At 36.9% G+C, this 9822-nt stretch overlaps 1 protein-coding gene across 1 annotated transcript in view; it reads right to left on the bottom strand.

Moving 5' to 3' along the window:
- The window catches only part of LOC6537316 (homeobox protein abdominal-B), a 44080-nt gene extending 40307 nt beyond the window's left edge, over positions 1–3773 (bottom strand). The window contains exon 1 of the mRNA XM_015192793.2: positions 3640–3773. The gene's annotated coding sequence lies outside the window, so the exon portion shown is untranslated. The remainder of the gene's footprint in view (positions 1–3639) is intronic.
- Between the last annotated feature and the right edge of the window lie 6049 nt (positions 3774–9822).

Below are 9822 nucleotides of genomic sequence, written 5' to 3'. Positions count from 1 at the left end.
TTGAAAATCAATTGGCAACAGTGCGGCTGCGTAACCTGTCAGCGGCGTTCGCGTTGACAAATTGCCTGCCGAGCGTGCGAACCACCAGCAATAATAGGGGGAAAAACAAAAAACACAAAAAAAAGACAAAAAAAGACAAAAAAGAACAGATACAAAATGCTGGCAAACAGCAAGGCTGGAGGTGTGAGAGTGGCAAAGTATCTTGCAGATACAGCAGCCAGCAATTAGCGAAGATGGCTGCTACTGCCGCTTAAATTGCTGTCCTCTTTGATAATATTTTTTTGTGCTGACCATATAAACTCGATCGCTGATTGCTGATTGCCAATTGCAAATTGTTGATGGCCGATGGCCGATTGCCGATTGCCGTCGGTGGGAATGCGGTGGGAAAATAAACAAATTAATGGTAAATGCCAAGCGAAAATCATAAAAGAAAACAGTCCCATCCCAGGGCGATATATAAATACGCACATACACATACATACATACGTATACATACATATACACATATTTAAAGATATCGCTTAATGGCGCTTGACGTTGCTCTTGCCGCGCTAATTCTTTTGACCAGCAAACGCGACAATAACAAACAGACGAAATGCTAATTAGTTTCATGTGTGACTAATGGACACAAAAGCGGCACAAATACACACGTTCGCACACGAGAACAGCTCGGACACAAAGATACGAAGATACAAAGATACACATGCGTGACTTCTTTTCGCCGTTGTTATGTTATGGTTGTTATAGCTGGGCTGCCATTGCTGTTGCTTTTGCTTTTGCTGTTGCTGTTGCTGTAGCACACACTTAATTAAAATAGTACACTCTCTGAGGGGGTCGATTGTTCAGTTCTAGCCGTAGCATTCCTTGTATGGCCTCATGCCTAATTATAATTACGTGGCGCGTAAATTGAATTTGACTCTTTTTGTTGGACCCCGCGGTCGGTCAAACGATTTACCGGCAAGTTAGCGTTTCGGCTTCGCTTCCACGCTGAGAAAGCGCTCGAAAACACGGCCAGAACGGATGGCAAATAAACAGAGAGTTAGTCAACAATCCGATACCGATACCGAAACACCGACCGGGACAACGACGGCAGCAATTCTGAACGACTTCTGAGTGCGAGTGCTATAAAGCACGAATGTTGCTGGCGTGTTGCTGCTGCTATGCTGTTGCTGTTGCCGCTGCTGCTGCTGCTGCTGCTGCTGCGGCGCTGCTTTTGCCGCTTGTGTGAACTGCGCCGTGCAACTATTTAACGACGACTGAATGTGGCAATTATGTATCTAGATACATTTTGGCCAAACGCTTTGCGGGGGTTGGTGCTAAACGAGGGCCCATCATAAAACATATTACTATAATTACAATTACGCTGCGCTCACAGCGAGAGGAAGAAAGAGAGAGGGAGAAAGGGAGAGAAAGAGAGACAACGAGAGCGAGAGAGATACAGCTATGGATATAGATACAGATACATTAACAGATACGCATACAGATACAGATACAAACAGTTGCCGCGCACGTGAACATAACGCACGGCAATAAAACACGAATTTTCATATGCATTACGGCTTAATTGTATCTCGTTGCGAGCGATGAAATGTATGTGTGTGCGAAGCTCATAAATTCAAATTCACGATGTTGCCGTTGCTGTTGCTGGCCCCCTTGCAACATGTTGCTGGGGTGTCTTTATTAAATGCTGAATGTGTTTTATTGCTTTGATTGCTGCTGCCGCACGGCGTCCCCATGCACTTGCAAAAAATCTAGCTACACAGAATCTAAGAGTTATTTAAATGTAGCTTTAGAGATTGAGTTTTGCATAATTGGTACAGAATGATATTGACACTTTAAGTACATTTTTCCAAGTGCAGCGCTTTCTGCTTTGCGAATTGCCGACGTTGGCTGCCTTTGAGTTTGTTTTTAATTCTCTATAATTGAGTTATATGTACATACATACTTTAATAAGTCGGCGGATGCTGATGCTGCTGTTGCTCGGGGAGTTCATGTTGCCGCCGTTCGTGGATGTTGCGGCTGTCGTTACCGCTGTTGTTGCGACGGCGTTTAGCGCTAATTAATGCTGAGCCAACGGCTTTTCAATGGTTTTTATTGCTTTCGGCCTTTCGGTTGGCTGGCTTTGTCTTTCTCCTCTTAATTGCTCACCAAGATTTATTATTTGATTAATTATTGAGATTTCGTTGCCATATTCACCGCTCACATTTCGAATCGCTTCGTTTCGTATCGCTACGTTTCGTTCCATTCCGTCTTCGCTACTCCACTCTTTCCAATTTCTTTAAAAGCTTTTGCTGTTGTTGGCAATAATTGGTGTATAATTTCATTTCCTGAGAACGTCGCTTTGGGTCACCGCACACACAAAAGCCATTCATTGTCTTTACAGGAATGTCGTAATTCAATTTGTGTTGTTAGTCAGCAGTGTGAGATTGTGTGCGTGCCTTTTTCTTTTTTTCAGTTTGTGTTTTTTTTTTTTTGCTTTACGATTTTATTAATAATAATTATAAGCTATAAGAGGGGCGACAGCTCAATTAGCTATAAGGGTGCGATTATTAATGGGCGATGTTATGCTATTGATAAGGCCAATTACTCATGATTGCCATATTTATTTTTAGGTTATCGCGAGCGCTCCATATATACATATATATTCGCAAATGATTAATGCGGCTTCAATTGTGGTCAAACAGTCAAACAGTGAAACACTGTCGAAAACAACAAAAAGCAAAAAGTTGCCACAATCCGAAAATGCCAAGCCCATGAACATGAACTCCCCTCACATCCCAGATCTCAAGAGCAACAGTTTAAGCTCAGGCTCAGGCTGAGTCCAGCATCATTAGGGAAGTGAAGCCACAATAACAATGGACGGGCTATGAGTGCCCTGATTGCTCATTTAAATTCTACGGGCTGCAAATTGAATTGAATTGGGTATTCGCTGAAAAGGGATTGAAAAGGGCAGCGGCGGCGAACTAAAAATAACTGCGAAAATATGAAACGAGAAATAACATCAACAAGATGCTGATGCTGATGTTGCTGCTGCTGCACAAGACGAAGATGAAGCAATTTAGATACACTTGAATAGAAGCACGACGAGCAAAAAATCGGGGAGTCGTGGAAGTCACTTCAAATAAACACGACTACACAGGGAGAAAGTTAGGTCATATTGTCGCTATTATAGATTAAGCAATTACTCCATGACATCGTCAAATAAAACGATTGAAGTGTGCTTAATTGTTTTATTTGTGGATTGGTTTTATTTCCTGATAACTCACAGTATAGCTGAAAACTGTTAAGTAATCTTGTTCTACACATTTCAATTGAAATAATGACAATTAAATTTGGACGAATGAAATGCTTGCCCTGATTAAATTTGGTGGTGCTATTCCCGGGAACTGGTGATTCATGTTAATAAAAATGTGAACTCTAAACCAAGTTACTTGCTATTATTTTATATGGAATTTTTGGCATGGAGGGATTATGGCTTATGGATTTCTTAAGAACTATGGATGTCAGGAAATAGAAATTCTATGTTATTTAATCGATTTTTGATTAATCTCAAAATTTGGCTGTAACAATGTACGTATGTAGAGATTTTTCTTCGAAATAATTATTCAAGAACTTTAGTCAAACTCAATTCGGACTTACCAAATTACTGACGCATGTCTTGTAATCAAGTGCTTAAGTAATAACTAAGACTCGTTCTTAAATGTGTACTTAAAGAAGTGCGTATAACTACTGCGATTGTAGGTTTATGCTTTCCATATTTAAAATAATCCATTAAGTGTGTAAAGTGGTTTAATGTTCTTTCTCTGCACCGATGAAGTCATGTTCAGGCTGCATGCAAAACAAATTGTGCGTTGCATGGGGTGCGGGATAGGATGCTGCTGCCCGATTCCGATGGTGATGATGCCGATGATGGTGATGATGCTAGCACACAAAACTTGCCTTACTTCGAGCGAAAAGTTCACGAAACACACGCGATGTTGCGGATGGGACTTAAGCCGAAACCGACGACCAAGGCGCTTCGGTCGTTAACGCAAAACGTCAATTTACAACTGCGAATGTGATTGTGAATGTGAATGCCCAACAGCGGCAAACAAGCTGGGCAACATTGACGCCACGGCAGCAACATGTTGCATGTTGCATGCTTTTGCTGCCGTTGCTGCCGCTTTTCTTGTTGTTGTTCTTGCTGCTGCTGCTGCATTGCTTTGGCTAGAGAAAAACAAAGAGCACAAGCAAATAAACTTATTATAAATATCTCCACTTAAGGAGACGCTGTGGGGGCCCGTTTATGCTGCGGACACGGCAGCAACATCGCTGCAAATGCGCACACGCAAGCTGAAATTGCTCTCATTCAACTCACTCGGATGTACACTGGAAATATTTCGAACCACACCATTAGAATTTTTGAAATAATGTTAGAGCAAACTTGTAAAACTTCTAAATTAAAACTAAAACTGGAGCAGAGATTGCTTGCAAACTTGTACTTTGGAAAACGATTTAAGTAAGTGCTGCAGGCAAAGACATTAGAATAACAAGATGCGTAACGCCATACGATTTTTTTGCACACGATTTTTTCGTGGTGGCTTTTCAAGTGGCTTTTCGCTCTCTCGAAATTTTATTCAAAAGCCAGAGAGCGGAGAGCTCTAGAGCCACCAGCTCTCTTGTACGCATACAGCGACAGCTGACCACTGTATTGGTGCACACGTATGCACATGCATTGTAAAAATGACAAAATATGCCCTTCATCTTAGAAGTTCTTAGACTTTAAATCTATATTATTTTTTATAAATTGACACCACTTAAAAACTCTAGTCTTGCATTGCCTTAACATAACAATTATTCAAATTTAACACAGAAATAATAATAGCACAATCTATGTACAAAAAAATGCATAATAATTTTAAAAGATGACTTTATATTAGAATAATTGTCATTAGAGTATTCAGCGTGCGACTTGTGAAAAATATAAGAAGACAATGATTCTTCGGTGCTTATGTCCGCACTTCGTGCTTCAAGAAATCAATTTTGCAATAAACAGATTCCATATTTTTATTTATTTTATAAATAATATTTTACTTTATGAATTATTTTTATGAAATATTTATATTTTATATGTAATTTCTTTTTTTTTTTTTTAAATTCTTTGTTTTAAATTACAGTAGTTTTTAAAATTTACTTTGTATATGTTTTTATTATTTATTATAGTTATTTAGTCAAATTACTAGTATAAAAATTACCAATTTTCAATATTTAAAATGAAAATAAGATTCAGATAAATTATTTTTTTTTATTTTGTTTTGATGTTTTTAAAAAAGCGCGCAATTATGGGTGGGAAGAAAAGCGCGCCAATTTTTTTGTTTTTCCTTTTAATACGTTTTCTTTTTCTCTTAATACGTTTGCTTAAAGCTGACTATACGTAGAGCTCCTCGATTTTTTTAAATTTCGCTTTAAAATTGTGTTTACAATCAATTAAAGTGGTTTGGTTGCATTGCTAAAGTACGGAAATATATGTGCGAATTATAAATTGCGATTGGTAGTGATAAATAAGAGAAAATTTCAGTTAACTGAATTAAACTTAATTTCGTAATTTTACGCGCTAATACTACGTGCTGCTGCTACTGCTGCTTTTTGAAAAAGGTTAGAGCTAAAATTTATTATTTTTAATATACAAATATTTGATTGGCCAATTGGAATTGCCTGGCTATGGCCGAAAAGAAAAGGAAAAACATAAGTGGGAACAAGTGCAGTTTACCACACTGCCAAAAATCTAGGCGCGATTTCCCCACCCTTAAATTGTTTAGTTTTCCTGAAAAGGATCCAACAATTTTAATGAAATGGGCGGAAAAGTGCCAATTTACGGAGGATTTTGTGGCAAGCACTTCATCACTGTTTTTATGCCACGATCATTTCTCCCCAGATGATATTGGGGTAAGATATCTGAGGAAAGGAACAATTCCAGATCGAAACCTAATGACATATAATAATAATGATGAAATTAATTTTAATGCTGTAAGGTCGCCTGCGCAAAAAAGATATCGCTCGCAGTCCCCTGTTGAAATATGTCGTCAGTGTCATAAAAACACTAAAACATTAAAAGTGTTTCAAAAAAAATATATTTCTTATAAGAAAATGTCTGATGAAAGACAAATTCGAATTAAAATGCTGAGGAAAGAAAACTCAAATTTAAAACGAAAGATAATAAGGTTGGAATCTAAGTCCGAAAAAAACCTACTTTCTCAAATTGATAAAATCAATTTAACGGGAAATGAGAAAATATTGGTAAAAATGCTTCTGAAAGAAAAAAAAGGCACAAATACAAGATGGAATGATTCCGAAAAATTGTTTGCTCAGAGCATATATTACAGGTCGACTTCCACATATACGTTTTTAAGGGACTCTTTAAAATTAAATTTTCCCAGTCCATCATCATTACAAAAGTGGAACAGCATTAAAAAATTACAGCCGGGAGACAACGAATGTTTGTACTCAGCCCTTAGAGAAACCATTAAGGAAATGAATGAATCGGATAAAGAATGCATATTAACTTGTGATGAAGTAGCAATAAAAAAAAACTTAACATATAATGTATCAGTTGATATAATAGATGGACTAGAGCATTTAATTGATCGCTCTAATAAAATGGGAAGCCACATTTGCGTATTTGTGATTCGGGGTATTTTACAGAAATGGAAATTTATATTGAACTATTTCGTGCCGGAAACAAATATAAAAGGCGATTGCTTAAAAAAGCTTATTTATAAAAACATTAATATTGCTGAAAATATTGGGTTCAAAGTAAGGGGTGTTGTTTATGATCAAGGAGGTAACAACAGAAAATGTACCTCATTACTTGAAGTCACCAATGAGAAACCTTACTTTACCTTAAATAGTAAGAAATATTATATGTTTTATGACATTCCGCATCTTTTCAAATCTATTAGAAAGCTAATTTTGAAACCCCTGACGGACGAGTTGACTTTGATGTCATCCGAGAGGTTTATGAATTAGATCAGGGATCAGTAACGAGAATGACTAAATTAACAAGGAGTCACGTTAATCCAACTAGATTTGAGCTAATGCGGGTATGTTTGGCAACTCAGACACTTAGTCACACAGTTGCAGCGGCAATTAAAGCTTGTAACCAAAACAAGCAATTTAATCGAAATAGTCCCGAAGTTGCAGCTTCTACTGCTGCATTTGTCCAAAAAGTTAATGATTACTTTGATTGCCTGAATAGCAGAGTATTAACTGACAAAAACCCCATGAAATGCGCACTTCAAGTAAACAATACTGTTTGGCATAAACTGAAGGAAATGCAGGAATACCTAAGGAGCGTAAAATATCACGGTAATAATATATATTGTCTTGATGGCTTGATCCAAACTACTGAAGCTATATTTGGACTCGTCAAAGATATATTTAAGGACCACACGGACCACTTTTTCTTTTTAACAAGTAGAGTTAACCAGGATCCCCTTGAAAATATATTTGCGTGCGTTCGAGCAAAAGGTGGTAACTGCAGAAATCCTTCAGTTAATGAATTTAATGTAATAATTGCCAAGCTTATATCCCTACACATTTTTAAATTTTCCCAAAACTCTAATTGCGAATCAGATGATGATGTAATGTTGCCAATAGAGTTCGATTCGATTATATATCAGCCTTGCATTGAAAAAAAAGAAATACAGCAGCAAGAATACTCTGTATCATTTTCTGAAATTGTAGAAGGCAATGAGAGGTACTTTGACCAAAATATAGATAATTTTTTGTGCAATGATATACCCATTGAATTAACTTCGAGTAGATATTTTGTTGGATATATTGCAAAGGGATCCAGTTGCGATAAATGCAGATCGGTAATTTTAAAAGAAACCGAGCATTTAACAGCTCCATCAGAGCTTTTTATACATGAGAAAAACTACTCGACAGAATCGGACTTTGGAAAACTAAAGGCACCATCTGATCTATTTTTTAATATTTGTAAAATACACATTAAAGTTTTTGAAAATATTTTTAAAAATAATAAAAAACAAATGTGTATACAAAAATTTATTGTAGACCAATGCATTAAGTGCACAAATGAGAGTAGTGATTTCTCATTATGGTTTCATGTAGAAAATGAATGTTATGAGCATAAAATAGATCTTTTAAAAAAACTTATAAAAGTTTTGCTTTTTAAGCATTGCAAGTGGACTGTTATTGCTAATAGACAAAAAAGTCAAGCTAAACTCAGCATTTTATCTCATAAGTGAAAAAAATATAAACATTCAAATTATTGACGACTTTAAAAATTAAATTATATAATTAAAAAAAGAGGCGATATATAATAAAAAGCAATAGTTAGAAAACTAGCTTAGTTGGGGAACATGGAAATGTTTTAATGTTAAACATTTAAACATTTCAAGTCGACTCGAAGGTCATATAAATATAAGACCCCATTACAATTGTAATGGCCTCCCCGTGGTGTTCCCTGGGTACCGATTATAATATATTACATATTATTAATTATCAATATAAATATAAATATGTAAACGGTAGCTAATTCGAGCGGCGCTTTTATCAAACGAATATTAAAAAAAAGTCTTTCAAACCATAATAGTTACGAATCGAAATTGACCAAAACATTAATCAAATTTGTTTCTTAGATCAAAATTGATTTCGGCCCGAAAATCGTCTTCTAGCACAAGCACGCACACATACACACTATCTCCTTTATTGTTTTTACTCACACAAGCAAGTCAATTCTATTTTTAGATTTTTACGCTCTCAATTTTTGGCGAGCGAAAAGAGAGCAATTTCGGCCGTCACCAAAAAAGTGGCTGCATAGTGCAAAACCAATGTATGGCCGTTACGCATCTTGTTATTCTAATGTCTTTGCTGCAGGGCACCTTTTTTTCCCTGTGCACTGAGAGAAAAGATAGTGGAGCTGTCAAGTCGCATAAGGCAAATAGGCAACAAAAGCATTAAACGATGACAACAACATTGCGCTTAATGGACTGCCGCATTCGCGTCTCAATTCAAAAGTGCATCTCTCTCTTTTGCTATATCCCCATCCTTTTCTCCCTACCTGTCTCTCTTTCTCTTTCGCCCGCCACGGGAATACGATGAAGTCGTGTATCTCTGTCTAATAGCCTGTTTGCTCTTGGCCTGCGTTATAAATCCATTATAATAAAATCATTTTGTTGTTTTATTAGCTTGGCAACATGTGGCTAGCTCAATGCCTCTTTCTCTCTCTTTCACCACCTCTATTTCTTTCCTTCTCTGACAAGTCAAGTGGCTTGGCAACATGTTGCTCGGCTCATAAATATTGCAAGTGTTTTCAATTAGCTCACATTCTGTGACTTTCATATTAAATGAGAGCGCGCTGCTCGCTCGTGTGCACTTTAAGAAAATGTTATTGGGTTACCATAAAAACAGTAAATATATTTTGGTATAAAAATAAGATTCTTGTTTTAATAAATAAATTGGAATGGGAGCGAGATAATGAAAAAACTATTTTAAAAGCACTTAACAAATTTAAATACCCAATTGGCATAGTTGTGGTTAATCAAAAACTCATTCTTGTATGCTCCATATTTTTTTGAGTGTCCAAGTGGGTGTCGGTGCGCTGGACTTGATTCCAATTATATATTGCATGGCGCATGTGGTGCAATTAAAAACGAAACAAAACCCAAGAATAAACTGCAGCGAAAAAGGTCAAAGTTTTTGAGGTCAGGCAAATGGCACGAGGAGTTTTCCTCATCCCAGAAGGCCTGCAATCAACGCACTTCCGCAGCTAGTTTTCCTCGGCTTTCCCCACAGCCCAGCCCCAAAACCGAAATGTCA

The sequence above is a fragment of the Drosophila yakuba genome, chromosome 3R, assembly GCF_016746365.2.
Source record: "Drosophila yakuba strain Tai18E2 chromosome 3R, Prin_Dyak_Tai18E2_2.1, whole genome shotgun sequence".
Taxonomy (NCBI): domain Eukaryota; kingdom Metazoa; phylum Arthropoda; class Insecta; order Diptera; family Drosophilidae; genus Drosophila; species Drosophila yakuba.
This window is presented reverse-complemented; position numbering and strand designations above follow the sequence as displayed.